Raw genomic sequence first — 19,381 nt, 5'->3', positions numbered from 1 at the left:
CTGGTCTTATGCTTGTATTGCAGCTAGCGGCTCTAACGTAGAAGGCACGAATGTTTGTAATGTATAGTGCCTGCGCGGCAATAGGCCACTTAAAATACACTGAGAACTGAAAGCCCTGTAAAGTGGTTAGTGGAAAGGTGGAAGGTCCCGGGGGGAGACCCTCACACTTTCCCCCCGGAATATTCTTCCTCAAAATTGGGGCGGAGTTGCAGAGTTACTGCGGCGGAACTATACCTGCGCATCATTGTGAAATTCTGGTTTCCGCCCACTTCTACCTGTAACTTCAAACACTTACTAATTACACAACCTCTGAATTAAACAACTGTAACGATTTTCTGATTAAAATATTACTTTCCCCATACTTCTATGAAAGTAAAAGTTTTCTATCACACATGTACGTATGGTGGCAATACGAAACATTACTTATTCACTTTCTCCGTAACAGAAACTATGCATTTAAAAAGACTCAACGAAATGCGCTATACAATGAAAAATATATTTCTGACAAAGAATATATAAGTAATAATAGGAAATATAGCTAAAACAGGTGAAGAACTATGTGCACCCATATAACGTAAACATCTTCAACCCCCATAACAACAACTTACAAATATAAAGAAATGTAACTACTTGTAAACAACGGTATATCACAGCATATAATTTATATGACAATGAACTTTCAACTAAGAATTATGAAATATTTAACTACGCAGTGAATACCAAAATTATAAATATTGAAGCCATAGATAAATATAATATAACCATATATGGCAAATGTAATCGACTGTCATGTGAATCAAAGACCTACAGGGACCTTCTGGCCCCTGTAGGGCGTTGGTATACCAGGATAGTTAGTAGACAACGCCGTTAATAGACGGAGACAACTGTTAAATAGCTTAAGTTCACGCCGGGAAATAATGTTATGAATCTTACTTCACGGCACCAATGTTATATCTTAAATTCATATAAAAATGTTAAATATGAAACTACTTGCCGTTAAAGGGAGTGATCGTATAGGGAAACGTGTACAGCATTTTTGCGTTGTGAAAAAAATGCATTCCGGGACCGCGCCGTGAGAGGATCGAAAACATAAAACATATACAAGATATAAAGGAAAAGTTCATATTAAATATATAAAGAAAACATACTGTAAGAGGTTCCAGATTAAATATCAGTTTATTCAATTACAACACAATAAGAAAAATCTTAACCTCATCTGAGAGTCTGTTCATTTAAATTCATAAAAAAACTTAAGGTTTGTCTGGTGATTTAAAAGAAAGGAAAGGGAAACAATTTAAGGCCTGAGAGTTAAATTTTAGATTTGACGTTGTTTTTTTTCTGCTAAGGACGTTTTTGAAAAGCTTGCCTAAAGTTCAAACACACCAAAAAAAAATAAAACTTATCTTGAAGGGACATCTTGAAGCGGAGGACTCTTATCTTATCCCGCGTTGATGTCGGCCGGGCTCATCTTGACACTGGTTCTAAAAATGTAGACCCACTTCACTACTGTAGAACAGAAACAGGAGCACTGCTGCCCAGGACGGCTATCCGCTTGGTCCTGAAAGTCCTATGTCAACACGCAGGTAACTCGTTCAAATTTCGCCGGTCAGAAACGTTGTTGCTAGGAAATTACGGCTCGCCTGTTCTTACTCATCCCAAGAGCAAGCTTCACGGGTAACGTCCCAAGTAAGTTCCAGAGTAACATCCACAAGTCCAGCCAACCAGTAAGTGCGCGAGTCCAAAAGTAAGTGTGTAAGAGAGTCTCGCCTCTTAACCAAAACGCGGCCGGGGAGCATATTTGCCGCTCCCCGCCGGAAAACACCTCTCGGAGTCACTTACATTTTGTCCAGCAAGCCTAAAAATCAGCGAGTCAGTCCGAGCGTCAGCCAAAAGTAAGTGTGTCCAACTCAAATTTCCTTCTTGTCCTTCACCAAACGGGCTCCCACTATGGCTTCACTTATCGCCCCCTTAATTATGGCAAAATCTTCGTTTTCAACTCCAGAATGCGGAAATAAGGGTGATCGCGCATGCGCGCCCTTCTTCACTTAGCCAACAACCGGACCCTCAATCGCCAAAACCTGAACGACTTACATTGAAAGACAAGTAGCAACCTTTGACCTTTCCGTCACGTACTTTCCTCTCTTAAGGTCAACTAACAATGAAAATTCTTTCTCGAACATTCTAAAGCGCGCGAAATCATGACTTGGCGAAAATTGCCTCCCTTTCCCTGCTTCTTTCACAATGAATAAAAGTTTGTACAAGATTTACAAATAGAGGAAAATAAATAATACTCTTTTAAACTAAATAATATTCCCAGAAGCATCTGTCTTTCCCCAAAAGTAAAGCCTTAAAATAAATAAGTCATAATCAAATAAAAATTAAGATTTCCATAAATCATAAAATCATTCACCTAATTTTTATAACGCTATCAGATAATTTCTCTACATAACATTCCTTTCCCCTAAGGAATTAAATTTTGGTTTACCAAAATTTAGCAGACAGACACTTCTTGAAATACCATGACTCATACTGTGCAATAAGGCTAAAGGATAACATACTGTAACAATATTTCACACGACCCCTTGGTAACAGTGACGTTACTGACACATTAAATTTCAAGTCCAAAATGTGCAAGTAAAACAACAAGATTAATCAAAGCAATTACTAATTAAAATACTCAAGGAAGATCATCAAAAACAATTAATCAAAAACATCAATTAAATCACTTAATTAAACCTAGAAATACTCAGAACACACACAAAAATAAAAATAAAAATAAGGCGCTAATCACAAACAAAATATGTCTAAGATCAATCAATAAGATAATTAACGCGCCGCAGATACATAAAATACATTCCTGAGAAAATAAACACACTAATAATTCAAACAATTCCAAATAAAATATGTCACATGAACGTATTCAAATAAGGAGTAAAGACCCCTAAGTACTACGAAATTGAATAACTTCTAAGATTGAATCCCAAACAGTCACGTCTAAGAACAGAAGCGGCCTGATCAGGGCCAAGCATTAGAAAAGAAAAGAACGTTACAACACAAGGAACCTCGGAACCAGCCGAAAATACCCCACACAAAGATCAGAAAGAAGGAAAACGTGATTGTCCAAAAATTCAATCCAACCAAAATCAATTCCGAGAATGAACATAACGAATACGCTGTGCAAATACGAATTAGAATTTTATCCAAAACACACAAAAATAATAGTAATAATACAACCTAATGTATATACAAAATGACGTTTGGCCAATAATTACAAACAGATATTACCAAGATACACATATAGACATAAAATGAAAATACAATTAAACTGTAAAAATTTCCTACATAATTCAAATGAGCAATGAGATCAGCGATACTTAAAAAAAAAATTTAAACTGCAATACCTAAACAAATAGACAAATAGTCATTATGTTAAACCATATCAAGTCAAAAATATTTCACTGTAATTCAAATCAAGCCAAAAAAAAAATCAACCAGCAAGAGTGAAGTGTCGCTAAAAATTCAAACCTCACGATAAACACTAGTGAGTAACAACACCAAACTTAAGTCCCCTTAGTAAGACAACACCAAAAAAAATCAGTAATTCTAAAAATCCATTAGGTCCACACAAAAAAATTTCAACTAGTCAAAGAAATCAGTCAAAGCTGGACTGAAGCACGTTACTGGAACACTAAATAAAATATCACAAATCACAAAAAGTGTTCAAAACAAACCCCCAATTTAGGCAAAAACTGAGATCTATTCTGCATCAGACTTTTTCAAAACGTTGTATAGTAACCTAAGCAATAGCTGTCAGCACACCTCCACCCAAACAAAAGAAACAAAGTAACTCTTTACCGCGTCCATGTAAGCTGAGAAAAGTGCTGTATTATAAATGACAGACTCAAACTTTACGTATCAAGCAAACCCCCAGACACGTTGAAAGAGAATATAAGATCTCCTATCTCGGAAAGAAAAATGCGCTGACTGAAACGTTACAATTCTGAACCAACACAATGAAAAGATACAACAATAGTTTTCTCAGATAACAAGTTCCTGTTTCTCCCGGTGTAAGAGGTCAAGTGCCACCATGAAGTGCAAGTATTTACAAGAAAACGAGCTTTCAGGACATTACAACTTCACGCAAGACCTAACTGCAAGCAACAAATGCAAAGTTCTCAAAAGTGCTAAACTACAAAAAAAATACTCATAACTCGTAACTCAAAAATCCCTAAAAATCACACAAATGAAATCCATAACTCAAATTCTACTATTTTCCTATGACCACAGAAATCTCAATTCTTCCACAGAAACTAAACATCAGAGAACTTACATTTTACGGACCTTGGCAGAAACCACCAAAACAAAACAAAAACCTGATACAACTATCTTGATACTACCAATTCAAATACAAAACTTAAGCCAAAAGAAGAATTAACCCCAAATTCAGCAACCAGTCCAACCAAGAAAGAAAATTCAGTACCTCAAATCACATCTATTACGATTAACTAGCAAATTCAAGACAAACTACTTGTAATCAACAGAAAATTCCCGCTCATGAGTACAGAGCAAAAGTAACTAATCTTCTCAAACTTATCTAAAAATTTCCACAAACCAAATTCCCGTTGTCACCAAAATTCTCATTAAAATTCACTTTCTACAATTCACAAGACTAAATTTCTACTGTTTAAACAATTCTCACATGACAACTCTTCACAAACTTAAACTCAGAAGATAACTAATCTCAATTACTCTGACTCATTAAACTAATTAGAACTTCACTCAAGCTGAAGAATTCAATCCAAAAAAAAAAATTAAATAACCAAACATCACTATTGCTGATCTCAGGCAAAAATCCAAATCTAACCCATGTTCATATTAAAACAGAATTTGGCAATTGAAAAACAATCTACAATTTTTTTTTAACTCATTCATTTGTATCATTATGTCTTAAGAAACCATAAAATTCATTGCTCAATACTAAATTAAATTTCCTAACACATTACACAATATACTGGAATCATAACAAAACATTGTAAATCAAAAAGCAATAATATACTACGCTAGAGAATCATGAAAACATTACATACATTTCACCAAATATTATTCAATCAATTAAAAAAAAAAAAATCAGAATTTCTCTAACGTTAACCCCTCACAATTACACATTTCACAAGATTCTAGGTTAAATAATTAGCAAAAACACACAGACAAAAAAAAAATTTCTAGCTACGCCTAGCTATGGCTTGTCTCATTCAGTAAAATAATTAAGAGTCTTTAATCTCTTTCTCTTAGAAGTGCTCAAAAAATGAGTCCAGTTTTTACCGACAAGCACTCGAAACTTTATACAAGGATACACAAATAGCATAGGATTGTGAAATAATTCATTTTCCATCTTGTATCAGAAATCAGAAATCAAAAGTATACATCCAGAAAACACTCAAGGATTTTCAACAGTAAAAATGTACAGTACCTATTCTGCTACATTAAAATATATTTTTTTTAATTTTAAAGTTCAATTCTGTTTGCCTAACGTTAAAGTCCAAAATTCCTGAAATTCACACACATTTTCAAACTTTATCACTCTCGTATTAACAAATAAGCAAACCCAAATCAAAAACTCTAATTAATCCTAGCACATAAAATTTAACTCCTTCCTTAAAAAGTAAATTACACAAAATAGGTAAATTCAAAATCCAAATTCAATTCTCGATCCGATCCCCCACTAAGCAGAGGTCACGGCACCAATGTTACATTTACTTCACGTGAGAGGATCGAATAAACACAAAAAAAAAAAAAAATAACTTATCTGTAGTGGACATCTTGAAGTGGAGGAGAGCTCATATCTTAGCTCTATCCTTACGTCACTTGGCAAATCCGCAAGACAGAGACTCGAACGGCACGACAATAAATTACATCAGCTATACCGTCAAATCTTACGCCTGCTACTGTTTTCCATAAAAGAAAATTATTCCCACTGGAAGCAAGAGAACAGCTTACACCGCACGGCTGTCTGCCCAGACTCTAAGCTCCACCAAGGAAAACGTAGACAATTAAGCTCGGCATTTTAGAGAACGGCTAACGCAGGCTTCCAGTTTGACTAAGGTGACATAATTCCTTCTGTTTTCAAGTCGGAGTTCAGAGGACATCGTCCTGACTTTTGCCGATACAGATAGAGACCCAAGTCTCTGTTAATTTTTTTTGTTATTCGCTCAACAGTTTTTTTTTCTTCGCATTTTTGAGAAAACCCGCGGCCGGGGAGCATAATTGCCGCTCCCCGCCGGAAGCACTGCTCGATGCCGACTAAATCTTTTCCTTTCTCCTTCGCAACACCCACAAGTTTTTTTCTCAGTCTCCGTCAACAAGTCCGTCAAGCCCGAAAGTCAGCGAATCCAAGCAGTGAGTGCCTAAGCGAGTCCAGAGTAAGTGTGTAAGAGAGTCTCGCCTCTTAACCAAAACGCGGCCGGGGAGCATATTTGCCGCTCCCCGCCGGAAAACACCTCTCGGAGTCATTTACATTTTGTCCAGCAAGCCCAAAAATCAGCGAGTCAGTCCGAGCGTCAGCCAAAAGTGTGTCCAACTCAAATTTCCTTCTTGTCCTTCACCAAACGGGCTCCCACTATGGCTTCACCTATCGCCCCCTTAATTATGGCAAAATCTTCGTTTTCAACTCCAGAATGCGGAAATAAGGGTGATCGCGCATGCGCGCCCTTCTTCACTTAGCCAACAACCGGACCCTCAATCGCCAAAACCTGAATGACTTACATTGAAAGACAAGTAGCAACCTTTGACCTTTCCGTCACGTACTTTCCTCTCTTAAGGTCAACTAACAATGAAAATTCTTTCTCGAACATTCTAAAGCGCGCGAAATCATGACTTGGCGAAAATTGCCTCCCTTTCCCTGCTTCTTTCACAATGAATAAAAGTTTGTACAAGATTTACAAATAGAGGAAAATAAATAATACTCTTTTGAACTAAATAATATTCCCAGAAGCATCTGTCTTTCCCCAAAAGTAAAGCCTTAAAATAAATAAGTCATAATCAAATAAAAATTAAGATTTCCATAAATCATAAAATCATTCACCTAATTTTTATAACGCTATCAGATAATTTCTCTACATAACACAACACCAGTAACACCTATTTCTAAATACTTGATGTTTCTCCTGTTTATACCTTTACCCGATTAAAATATTAGACACCTAACACACTCACTTTAATTAATAAAAAAATTGAATTTATTTAAATTAAAATTTTAGACTCGTCACACACTCATTCTGTGTGTTTTCGTCTCTGCACAGAATAAGATGAGGACTATGTTTTCACTCCTACATTGCTATGTAATTCCGAATCGCCTATGAGTAAACTACCCTTTCCTGAAATTTGTACATGTCTAAGCAAATCACCATATATATAAATGTAAGAGATCACGATTTTTAAATAATTTTTTTTTTTTTAATATGATGCAGGAAAGAAAATGTTCTATATCTGTACAGCATAGTTTCAAGGCGCGATAGAATTACGAAAATCAAGCCTCCCGTCAAAGAACTGAATAAGCAATGAAATATTCGTCCAAACCATGCATATTTGTGCTTTGTCGGGACAGACGTGGTTGTTGTACTTCGTCCAATTACGGCCGGTTCTATCTTAATGCGGGTTTTGTTGCTGATAAACTGCTATTTCTTTTATTAGAGAAAGAAAAAAATTCAACTGCGGCGAGCCGACAATAATTGACACCATGCCAGTGAATTGGGCACAGTTGTATTAATACACGAGAAAAATTTTAGATGTTTTCTACGTGCCATATTTTATATTCATAGTCGTCGAAAGCTAAGGTTTACATTATTTTCTTTTTGGTTTTCTTTCAGATGTTTCTATAAATAAATATGTAATAATTTTTAACGCTAATCTAACTAAATTCAATCTAACTAATTTAACTCTAATCTAACTTTCTTTTACTGTTGCTTAAAACCAAATAAAAAGTCAACGCTGTTACGTTTAACCTTTGCTTCATAATGTCCGTTATCATAAATTGAACATACAAAAAGTTTTCATTAATTACTTCCTAACAATTAAGATAAGATTCTCTCGAGAATAATAGATAAAGACTCTTGCATTTCGACCGTAACTGAAGCTGAACGTGTTATTTGCTGTATTAATAATAAATCTATCCCACAGACACATTTATATAATATTGTTGCAGATTTTGTATATATGTAAATAGTTTTAATGGAACTATATGTGAAACTGGGGTAGAAATTTTTGTATAGTTTAACATGAAATGCTTGAAAGCGATGATGCTCTGTCACAAAAAATAAGAATACAGGGACATGTCTATTTAACATTGAGTAAATGGTTATCTCGCTAAATTGGCGAGGTATCGCCACATTTGCGATGATTTTGGCGACTAATTTTGTCGTCAAATTTGGCGATAAATCACCAAGTCGCCAAAATTGGCGACTTTTAGGTTCCGTCCTTTTCTAACTGTTAAGGATATTTTAAGTTCTTAATATTCGTTTCTTACATTTGAACGGTAATGATTTAAATAATAAAATTACATTAAATTCATGACCTATATAATTAAAAAATAATATTTTCTTAGAAGGACGTTATATTTGATCTATCTAATTAAAAAAAATTCAATATTTTGATAGAAGGACGTTATATTTATTATTATTTATTTCATATTTTGTAAAGGTCTAATGAATTTTTGATTAACAATCTCAACGGTTTGCAAACAAGCAAGTGGCAACACTGTACGGAATAAAACATTTTTATTTCCAGAACGCGAGACGTTTGTCGGAAATTCTAAATATACGCTGCTTTTAAATATTTCGCAATCTTGTTGTTGATTTTAGGTTGCGTATGTGGGAAGAACGTGATATTTAATAAATAAAGTTAATATACAAAAAATTAATAATAAAAATTACAATCTGAACTCTTTAAGATTTTAACGGTCACCCAAAAGGGTTTGTTAAAGTTTTTTTACGCTCTCTGAGTTCGCAGTCTACCAGTCTGGTGTTACACTCACTCTTGCTAACCCATACTTTTTTTTTTGGTCTTTTTAGATTTATTATTAGGCATAATTTTCTTCGCACTTGCGATACATAGAAGTTAACAGCAAAATTACAAAAATTTTAAAAGCAGCATAGCAATAAACGTTTAGAATTCCCGGTGCAGCGTTAAGTGTTGGGACACATTTTAATGTTTTTTTCAGTCTTTTTCAATTCATCATATCAGTGTTCAATTTTCTTACCCAGATGGCTTTACAAAACCTCTTTTTTTATTGTTTATGTTTCGTGTGTTTATTTTATTTATCAAATATTACGCTTTTGGTGTTTACGCTACATAAAATTCCTTTCAACAGAAAAATCACAAAATATTTAAAAACAGCATGTCTTTAGAATTTTCAATAGAAAGTTGCCGAGTTTAAAATCTGAAACCCCCCAGATTTTTGGTTATATTTAATGGATGTTTGATAAATATTTAGAAAGCGAAATTTCAAATTTATTTAAGATACTACATATTGTTAATAAAACATTTTCAATGGGAAAAAAAAAAAAAAAAAAAAAAAAAGAGAAAGAGAGAGGAAAAAAATAAAGAAAAATAAAACAGAAAGAAAGAAAAAAGAAGACGAAAATTCTGGCCCTTCAGCTGTTTTTAGGTTATGCATTCATGCATATAATTTGCCCTTGAGAGCACTGTCTTATACTATAAATGCTACTTAAAAAACATTCATGACGAAAAAAAGTTAATAATTTAAATTAAATGCTAATTTATAATAGAAAAACGAACAGTTTGTATCAGTTTTAATTTTATTTAATGCAAATGTATCCATAATAACGATAAAATGAATAAGTTTTAAGTAAAGTTTTAGTCTAAGAATTAAATTTCCAAGTTGAAGTGCAAATCTTAAAAACATATTTATAAAACATTCTTTTAAATTTAAATAACATTTGACATTTTTAATTGAAAATATTTTTGAATTAAATTTTAGATTTAGTTAGGTTGAATTTTAGGTAAAGATTCAGTTTTATGAGTTGGCAACAGCAGATGTTATTTTATGAGAAAAGAGAATGATGCAGTTCTTAAGAATATTCGTTTGAACTGGAATGATTTAAATAATAAAATTACATTAAATTCATTATCTATCTGTTTAAAAATATTCAATATTTTCATAAAAGGACATTACATTTTTACTTCCTTGTACGAAGTAAAAAGGAAATATTGTAATCGCGAAAAGCTTCAGGCAGCATATTTCAACGAAAATATCCACTTTGACCTCTTTCGAATGCAATTTAACGATGTTTTTGCGTAATATCTATACGTAAGGACAGAATAAAAGACTCTTTTCCTCCAAAAAAACTAAAAAACTGCTTTAAAATGAATTCTGAAGAGAATTTTTCGTGGCGTACGTACGTACGTATCTCGCATAACTCGAAAACGAGTAGCCTCAGAACGTTGAAATTTTGTATATTAGACTACTATAACATGTAGATGTGCACCTCGTATTTTGGTTTCAATCGGCCGTGCCAAACGTATATAAATATATTTATAAATACATCCACTCTGTTACCCGGCTCAGTGATCTCAGTTTCTTTACTCTTATATGTTAGTAAATTGTACAGTTTTTGCTTTAAAAATGATTGAATTATGTTGTTTTTATCTTACGGTTAAGGGTTTTATGCCTTTAGTAAATCTGTATGCAATATTTTTAGAATTATCAACAATTTAAAAGTTGTTTAAGTGCCGCTAAGCCTATTTTGATGGCGGGCATTGCTTGTTTACATTTGAAACAGCTGAGTAGTGAATTTGTTGCCAATCTAGAGAAACGTAGCTTCGCAACAACAAAGATAAACGCCTTCATTTATTATTGCGATTTAAATCATGCTTAATCCTTTCTGGAATTTTTTCGAGGAAATAAGTATTTAAGATTTACTTCGTAATTTTTAATACAGGTATTTTGAGTTTTTATGTATTTTTGCCTTCTCGCGAAGTGAAAACTGAATTAATTGAATGAGAAATACTCAATCGTCTGTGAAAAACTGTTTCTTTTTCGTTTTATTTGCTTAATTTCTTTTATACATCGTTCTAGCTTTGTTATAGTATTTGAATAGAACATGTGGCAACGATTAGATAATTCTTTAAATGATATAAATTTTGTGCATTCTGAGTTATATTATGAACGAAATACTATAATACTGCTAAGTAAACCTAGCGCCGGAGTGTGGCTATGGTAAACAAAGTGAATTTTAAAGAATGAATTTATTCAATTGTGGTTTATGCGCTCTCGGCGAAGTAGGTTTAATTCAATCTAATAAGTTTAATGAAATGCAAGAAAAAAATGCGTATAATTTAATATTCCGTACAAGGAAATCATGTGGAGTACACATAAGATTTTTTATTATTTATTTCATATTAGATTATTAAAACAAGTTTCATTTTATACTTATAAATGTTGCATGTTTCCTCAGGAACTCAGTAAGAATTAAAAATGTATTCAAATAATAATGACATTTTGAATTAAGTTTCAAGATTTTATAATATCATTGTGAGTCATTAATGTTATCGAATGATATGATACGCTAGTCTAAAGCAACAAAACACATTTTCTGTTTCGAAAAATATTAAAATTTCTGATAGTGCTATAACAACTGAAAATGTACATTAGAAAAATATCTCGGGCCGTAGAATAGCAACTGGTCTGTTAAGAGGACAAACTATTGTAATGTAAGCTTATTACACTCCATTTTGCATATACTTTGTTAAAATAATGTTGTAAAGCATTATTTTTAACAAGTATATGCAAAATCAATCTCACTGTAGTAATTTTTTAAATCATGCATTCTCTGACCTACTTTTTGAACATAAAGGAATTAAAAGAAAAAATATAAGAAAATAATTACATTTGTTAGCGAAGAATGCAAATTAAAATCTTACTACTTGTTGATATATTTCATAGCAGTGCTGCTTTTCTCCCTTGAATTCTGAATAACAGAGCTGGAAGCTTATTCGAGAGATTCAAAATTCAAGAGAAGTAATCTTCAAATTTGATATGCATGTGAAATGAAATTTTGATAACTGCGATTTTGATATTTAAACTTCAACTTAGAAATTCTTAGATTAATGCTTCATTTAAAAAATGTTAATTTTATCCTAATTATGGATGCATTTAACATTAAAAAAATAAAATTAATATAATTATGCATTTTAATAATGGATATCAACATTCAGTTTGAATTATGAGTTTTTTTTTAATGGATATTTTTAAATAACATGTGTAAAATTTATCAGCCGTAGAACATGTTTTGTTATTCATAGAAAGGTTTTCAAAACTTACAAAAAAAAAAAAAAAATAATAAATAAATAATTACTTACAGATTTGTCCTTTCTTGTACTAAAAATAAATATTTTTAAACTATAACTATTGATGGTTATTAATAGTTAAAATAATTATTTGTTATCGAGGGTAACATAATCTTCCGCAATGCATCAGAGATACGGCCGCGTTTGACCAGTTGAAAACACAGAGGGCGCTTTCTGCAGCTACTGATATCAATAAACGGATGATAGTTCTCCCGTTTCCATAGTAACCGAAGTAGCTGGAATCATTTTCAGCATCGCATTGTGAAGTCCTGTACGTGTGTTTCGAAGAATTAAACCGTTTCAAAACAAACGATTAAAGTGGAATAAAAAAAGCCTCTTCGGAAAAGCAATTACGAGATGAATAAAATTAACATAAAAGAAAATATTAAATTAATCGCCGGCAATTAATACTTTATGAGTTAATCAATAAATCATTGTATATTTAATCAATCTCACTCTTTTTAAAATAAGATGAAATCTAAAACACACAGTGACACCTACAATTTCAAATATCTATTGAGATAAACTTGAATAGAAGCATAAAAAATACTTCCAATGGAAATAAATGGTTTCCTGTAATTTTGTACAAAATCATTTCTATGAAGATGATGTAATTTGATTGTAATTTTATTGATCACGATCATTAATAAATATAATCTGTTTGACGTTAATATACGTAATCATTAATAAACATGACTATTTGACTTTAAATTTATTTGTTATGATGAATAATAATCAACTTTTATTTGATCAGCATGAGTAATTTTATTTAAACATAAAACAGAGGAAATAAAACAGAAATACTGCGATAAATAAATCAATGTTAAGTTTTATTTTTTTGCCAAAAAAAGTATAATAATGTATCAAAACGAAAGTTTGTCAGTCAACAGCAAATAAATGGATCAACTGGTTGGATCAATTTATAGTTAATCAAATACACTGAATTTGAAAGCATTTCCGAAGGGAAGTCCAAAAATCATGAAAAGAAAGTACTACTTTCGACACCAATAGATTTTTAATAACAAATACGATAAGTGCCTTTTCAATTTCGCTTTTACCGCAGTGAGAAACTGACGTCAAATACGAGTTGCAGCATGATGAAATCACGTGACATGTTGCTTTTAAAGATGGAAATAATAAAATATTGAAGGCTTAAATTATCGATGAGTGACAATGGGAAGTATTATAAAAATTTTTAAAGATATGTTTATCACTTTCTGAGACTGTCGAAATTGGGATTATGCATGGTTATATCAGTATTCATAGTGCTTTGAGAATTGTGGATTATAATCATGAATTATACAATTATTTTTAAGTCTGAAACAACTGAACCATAAACAGCTACAAAGATCTATTACAGAAAATACCTTACTACTGCATTCATTTTTACATATGGCCTGGAAAACAGACAGGCTAATAAACTATCCGGGTGAAACCGTATAGTAGAGCTTGTAGAATAATATAAACGGTTTGCAAACTGAAGTTTGAAATGTTTTGATATTTTGGCATACTTGAATTTGATTCATCATGTAGAAGGTATACTGTATTATCGTGTAATGCCAGTGTAATACCTGGAAGGCTATGCAATATAAAATAAAAATAAAATAAATGAATAAGTAAAATAATAAATGAAAAAAAATCTGAAGCTTTCAGATTTTATATTACACCCAAAGGGGCGTTTTTTTAACGTTCTGTATGCTATCTTTATATATTAAATATCACGTTCTTCGCCCTTAAACAATAAAATTCAATTCTACAGCAGTATCACAAAATAATCTAAAAAGATCATATCTTTAGAATTTCCGATACACAGTCTCGCGTGCTGGAGATAATTTTTTTTTTTTTTTTCCCTGTACAGTGTTGCCATTGCTTGCTTTGAAATCGTTGAGTCTTTTAATAGAAAATTCGTTAAAGTTTAACAAAATATGAAATAGATAACAAAACAAAATTCCAAATTTGGGCTTCCAGATGCCCATAATCGAGGAGATGACTACTTTATTCAAAATTTGATGTCTCTAGGTATCGTTGTTTTTTCACAGAGCGAGAAACATACATGCATTCATGCAGATTCTTCGTTATTTAATTTCTTTAATGCAGGGCTATAATATTTGGTGGCAGCAATTTGAGAAATGAAAGGCCATTTATAGTGAACCAACACAAAACGCCAAAACGAAATTAACAGCCCTTCTGGGCGAATTGGCCCTTTGGGCTAATAAATAGACACGGTTAACAGAAAATGAAAGTAATAATTCAGGAAATGCAAGGTGTACTGCATATTTCGGCTGCTACTGAACGAATGATAAAGTTTTTTTTTATCACTGATCAGTTATTACTGACTGATAAAACGAAAGCTTAAAAAACTTAAGACACTGGAAATGATAGTAATTCAAGCGAAAATATTAAAATTCCTTTGAAAACTTTAATACTTGATTGAATTGCAAAACACTCATTTTCAAACTGTTCGCGAACGTTTAATTTGTACCAGTACATAATAAATGGCATTACGTTATAGCAATAATAGTTAAAATGTTTATAAAAATTATCAACCAGATATGTTATTAATTTCATAAATTATGTACTTCATAAATTATATATATTTCCTAAATTATATATTTTCATATATTATTTTCATAAATTATATATCATAAAATACATCAAACAGGATTAGAAGTATTGTTACAAATATAGACATAAATTATTAAGAAACACGTATATTGTTTTTAAATCGCTTAGTGACTGAAGTAAAGCTCAGTTTTAATTTCATGAAATTAAAATAATACCACCTCTGAGACCTGACAAGTTCTCGAAACATAGTGTTTCTCCTACAGTCATTGCCAGTACTGTATTACACAAATGCGTTATACAAACTATCTGCAATAAATATGCACCTCATTCTGCACTAAATTTGTCAAATTCTGCACAGTATCTGCTGTATATAAAGCATATAATTACTATGCAACTATCTACATTGCGTGTGCATTACCTGCAATACCTTACAACCTGTTGTGTATCTGACTTTGCACTGTGCATTTGTTCTGTGAGCAATGTGTATATAAAAAGTACTGTGTACCTACTTTAATCCAATAAACACTGTGCATCTAATATAATATAAAATAAGCTCAGCGCATTCTATAACATAGTGTCTCCACTACAGTTATTGCCTGCACATCATATCTGTATTATTCAAACTATCTGTATTATATCTGCACTGTATCTGACATATGCATAATGTATAATTCATCTATATCTATCAATATTGTATCTGCATTACCTGTATAATCTCATAGCTTCGCATAGAAATATATAGCTTGGCAACATAGCATGCATGGTGCTGCGTACTATAATTGTGTGTATACAATAGTATAGTTTTTTTTAAATCTGTAAGTTTAATTGTGTTTATATAATTGTGCACAATTGTGTTATATACCGTAGTATAGTGTTTTATTCTGTGTTTTAATACGTTAAGTGTTTTATTCTGTGTTTTAATACGTTAGTATAATTGTGTTTGCATAATTGTACACCATAACTGTGTTGTATATAGTAGTATAGTGTCTTATTTCGTTTGTACAATTGTGCGCAGTATTATAAATTCTAATATCTAACGCTTTACAAGCATATTGCATCTGTTTTTACATTGTGTATCAATTCTGTAAGCATTATGTATATAAAAAGCGCTGCATATCTATTCAAATTAAATAAGTATTGTGTACCTGATATAATGTATTGCATAATGTATTCTCCAGAGTAAAGTTTCATCTGTAATTACTATATCATCTAATAACAAAATTTAATATTCTACAGTGTGCCTGCATGCTTTATGTATGTTTATTTGCGCATTTTACATGTGATATGTGATCTAAATGTGTCTGTAGTGTAAGTGTATACTATATATTAGCTTAAATATGTTTCATTATAAGTATGTGTTTTACATGTATAAGTGTGTGCAAACTAGTATCTAATTTCTATTTTTATATAATGTGCTTACATGTTTTATATGTGTTATATATGTGCTTTTATATGTGTTTTACAAGTGTTTTGTATGTATCTTTATATGTGCAAGTGTATGTACTTGTATGTGTATGTATATGCTGTAATTAGTGTCTAACAAACCAAGATCTAACAAATCATCCGCCTATCGATCAAAACTAATGTATTCCTAAGACGCCTCTGTATGGCCATGTACAATTACGTAAAATTCTTCAATAAACTCCCAAGGTGGCCTCATGAGGCTCCTGGGAGTTGCTGCGACTAGATAGGGGAGGGCGCGGGACATATGCCTGTTTACCTCTGTTAAACATCAGGCGTCCCCGTCCTCCGTCACCTGTCACCTGTATGATAAATGGAAGATTAAATTCTTCATAGAAAGACAGTATTTGTCAAGCAGCTAGAGTGATAAATGCCTTAGCAGCTAACGCAACATAAAAAGACGTAAAGAAAGAAAAGAACCACATACAGACATTTTTAATTTCAAAAAATTAAAATGAATTTCTTTGCAAGCAAATCTAAGGCTACAATCGCAAATGCGAAACACTAATCTATGCCATTTCAAGTACTCAGCTGTTGATTACGAAGAATTAACACGCTGAGCATGACATGCAGAATTCAGCAACGAAATTCAGCGTGCACAAAAATAATGCTGCAGTAAATGACAAATGCAAAATCCAAAATACTTCTTTCATTTTGTGCAATGTAATGATAGTTAAGTGAACACACCATTTATTTCTTTGTTCAAAAAAATGCAAAGGCAAAAATGGACGAAAACAAGTCATGCACTGTGCTTCGATGTGTGATATTTCATAGGATTCAAAATAAAATGTAGATATAATAATGAATGCCAGTTTTTGAAATTTAAAGCTTCTTTAAACGATGTCTTATATTTTTAACATAAGGCATATTTAAGCAGTGCTATTTATTCAGTTTGTAAAATTTCTATAATCAACACACTTCTTCTCAATAAATATTGCATATTTTAAAATACTACCTTTTCATTACTGAAGTTTTCTTTACATAGATGCTAAATATTATTTGCATGATATTAATAAAATAAAGAAAACACATTTCAAGCATTCTCTAAATTTTTCAATAGCTATTTTGTAGCAAATTTATAATCTATAATATACTGTTTAACTATGTATTTTATTATTCAGAAATTCGCATACATTTACATAATCGATGAGAACTGAATTAGTATTTTTATAGTATAATTTAAAGTATTTTGGTAGAATTTAAAATTTCGCAACAATTTTATAAGGAAGTAATACTTTGTTTTACACTTACGAGTAATGTTAATACTAATTTTCTTAAAGAAATCAATCTATACTTATATAATCAGCATAATTCTAACTTCCAGTTATAAGTATTACATTTTGCAAAAACAGTTACATGGGAATTTTATCTTTCTTCATTTATTCATATACTTCCATCACTCGGAAAAAACATTTAAAAAAATCTAAGAACTGTTAATGAAATAAATTAGCGAGGGCTTTTCAAGCAAAAAAAACAATTTCTAAATAAATTTTTTATTGCCAAATTAGCGCTTTCAGAATTTTTAATTTAATATCTCGGCTTACTGAAATCGTGCGAAGATGAGAATGGTCGAAATGGCTTTTCGCGAAATTGTGAAATCCAGGGTGGGGGTACCTCAAACGAAACTCAACCTCCAGTCGTTCCGAAGGAGATGATGTTACAAAATGCAAACAGACGCGTAGAGATTAGTAAAGATAATTGTAAAATTTAAAAAGAATTTACCAAAAAACAATAAATCAAGTATTAAGGTAAAGAAAAAAATCATTTTGATTTTTATTGGAGAAAATGATTACAGTAAAACAGTAAAGTATGCTACAAAAATATTAATAATTCTATAAAATATTGCTACTATAACATTGAAAGAAAATAGGATAAAAAGTATGCTCACCGAAAAGATTCTGATGGGCTTATTCTTAATACGCGAAAACTGAGTCCTTTTAGAATTTAATATGATCTCTACGTATTTCTTCTCATCAGACTGGATAGATACTGTTGAATCACTTCGGTCCCGTGTATTTTATCAAGACGCCGCCTGGAAAAATAAATCACTTTGCAAAAAAAGATAAGGGAACAAGTGTTACAGACTGCTTTATGATTTGTTTATCGACGGAACTAATTGCGAAAAGGTACAAGGCAGGATATCCTCTCGGCGCGAAATCACAGATCCTCTCTCTCTCTTTCTTTGTTTTTCCGGTCGCTTTTACTTATGAGGACAAAAACCAGGAGCGTATCCTCATTCAGCACTCTAATGGACACAATTGAGCACGTGATATCTGGCAGACAGTTCCACATAGCTTATCACGAGCGTGCATTTATTAAGAAGCATTTGTCGAGGATGAAATTACAGTTAATTTATTCATAATTCGACTAAAAGGATACCAAAAAATAAACACTTTATTATAAATACTGTTATATTTGCATTTTTTATTATCAGCTCTCGTGGTGTTTGGGAAAGAAAGAAGGGTTTATATGGCTTTCACTTTTAAAAAGATGAAATATAAAATTGACTATTTTATACATACTTGGCAATTTTCTTTAAAAAATTATTAGATCTCGTTTTTCATACTTTTTAAGCGTGTGCGTGTATGTTTGGGGGGGGGCTAGAAGGTTTCAGAGCTTGAAAGGAAATTTTAATGAGGCCCTGTTTTATTGAAATATTCATCATGCTGAAAGGGATCACAGCATTAAAGTTTTATGAGTAATTTGTGATCTGTACACTCAGTGCCGGATTTATGTATAAGCTACAGAATTTTCGGAGAGTCATTTTCTTGGGGGCTCCCCAAAATTGTATATCCCATATTAAAAAATGGTCCCATGTCCCTTAAAAATATATCTATAAATAAAATAATAAACAAAATATATCTACAAATAAATCACATATCCCATATAAAAAAAATTGTTCCATGTCCCTTAAAAAGGGACCATATCTAAAATAGCTTAAGACATCATCAAGTCTAAATCCGGTCCTGTAAAATCTATTTATTCAAGATAT

The 19,381-nt window shown here is 31.8% G+C and overlaps 1 protein-coding gene across 2 annotated transcripts in view; it reads right to left on the bottom strand.

The window, feature by feature from the left end:
* The window catches only part of LOC118193888 (uncharacterized), a 50,685-nt gene extending 32,122 nt beyond the window's left edge, over window positions 1–18,563 (bottom strand). Inside the window, exon 1 of one of the 2 annotated variants that reach the window (XM_035365053.2) lies at window positions 18,278–18,563. The gene's annotated coding sequence lies outside the window, so the exon portion shown is untranslated. Of the gene's footprint in view, window positions 1–12,375; window positions 12,527–18,277 lie in introns of those variants that run through there. The other variant, XM_085816628.1, reaches the window with a different exon arrangement.
* Between the last annotated feature and the right edge of the window lie 818 nt (window positions 18,564–19,381).

Source organism: Stegodyphus dumicola, chromosome 5 (assembly GCF_044657685.1).
Source record: "Stegodyphus dumicola isolate Sdum_Otavi_A_Nest chromosome 5, ASM4465768v1".
Taxonomy (NCBI): Eukaryota; Metazoa; Arthropoda; class Arachnida; order Araneae; family Eresidae; genus Stegodyphus; species Stegodyphus dumicola.
This window is presented reverse-complemented; position numbering and strand designations above follow the sequence as displayed.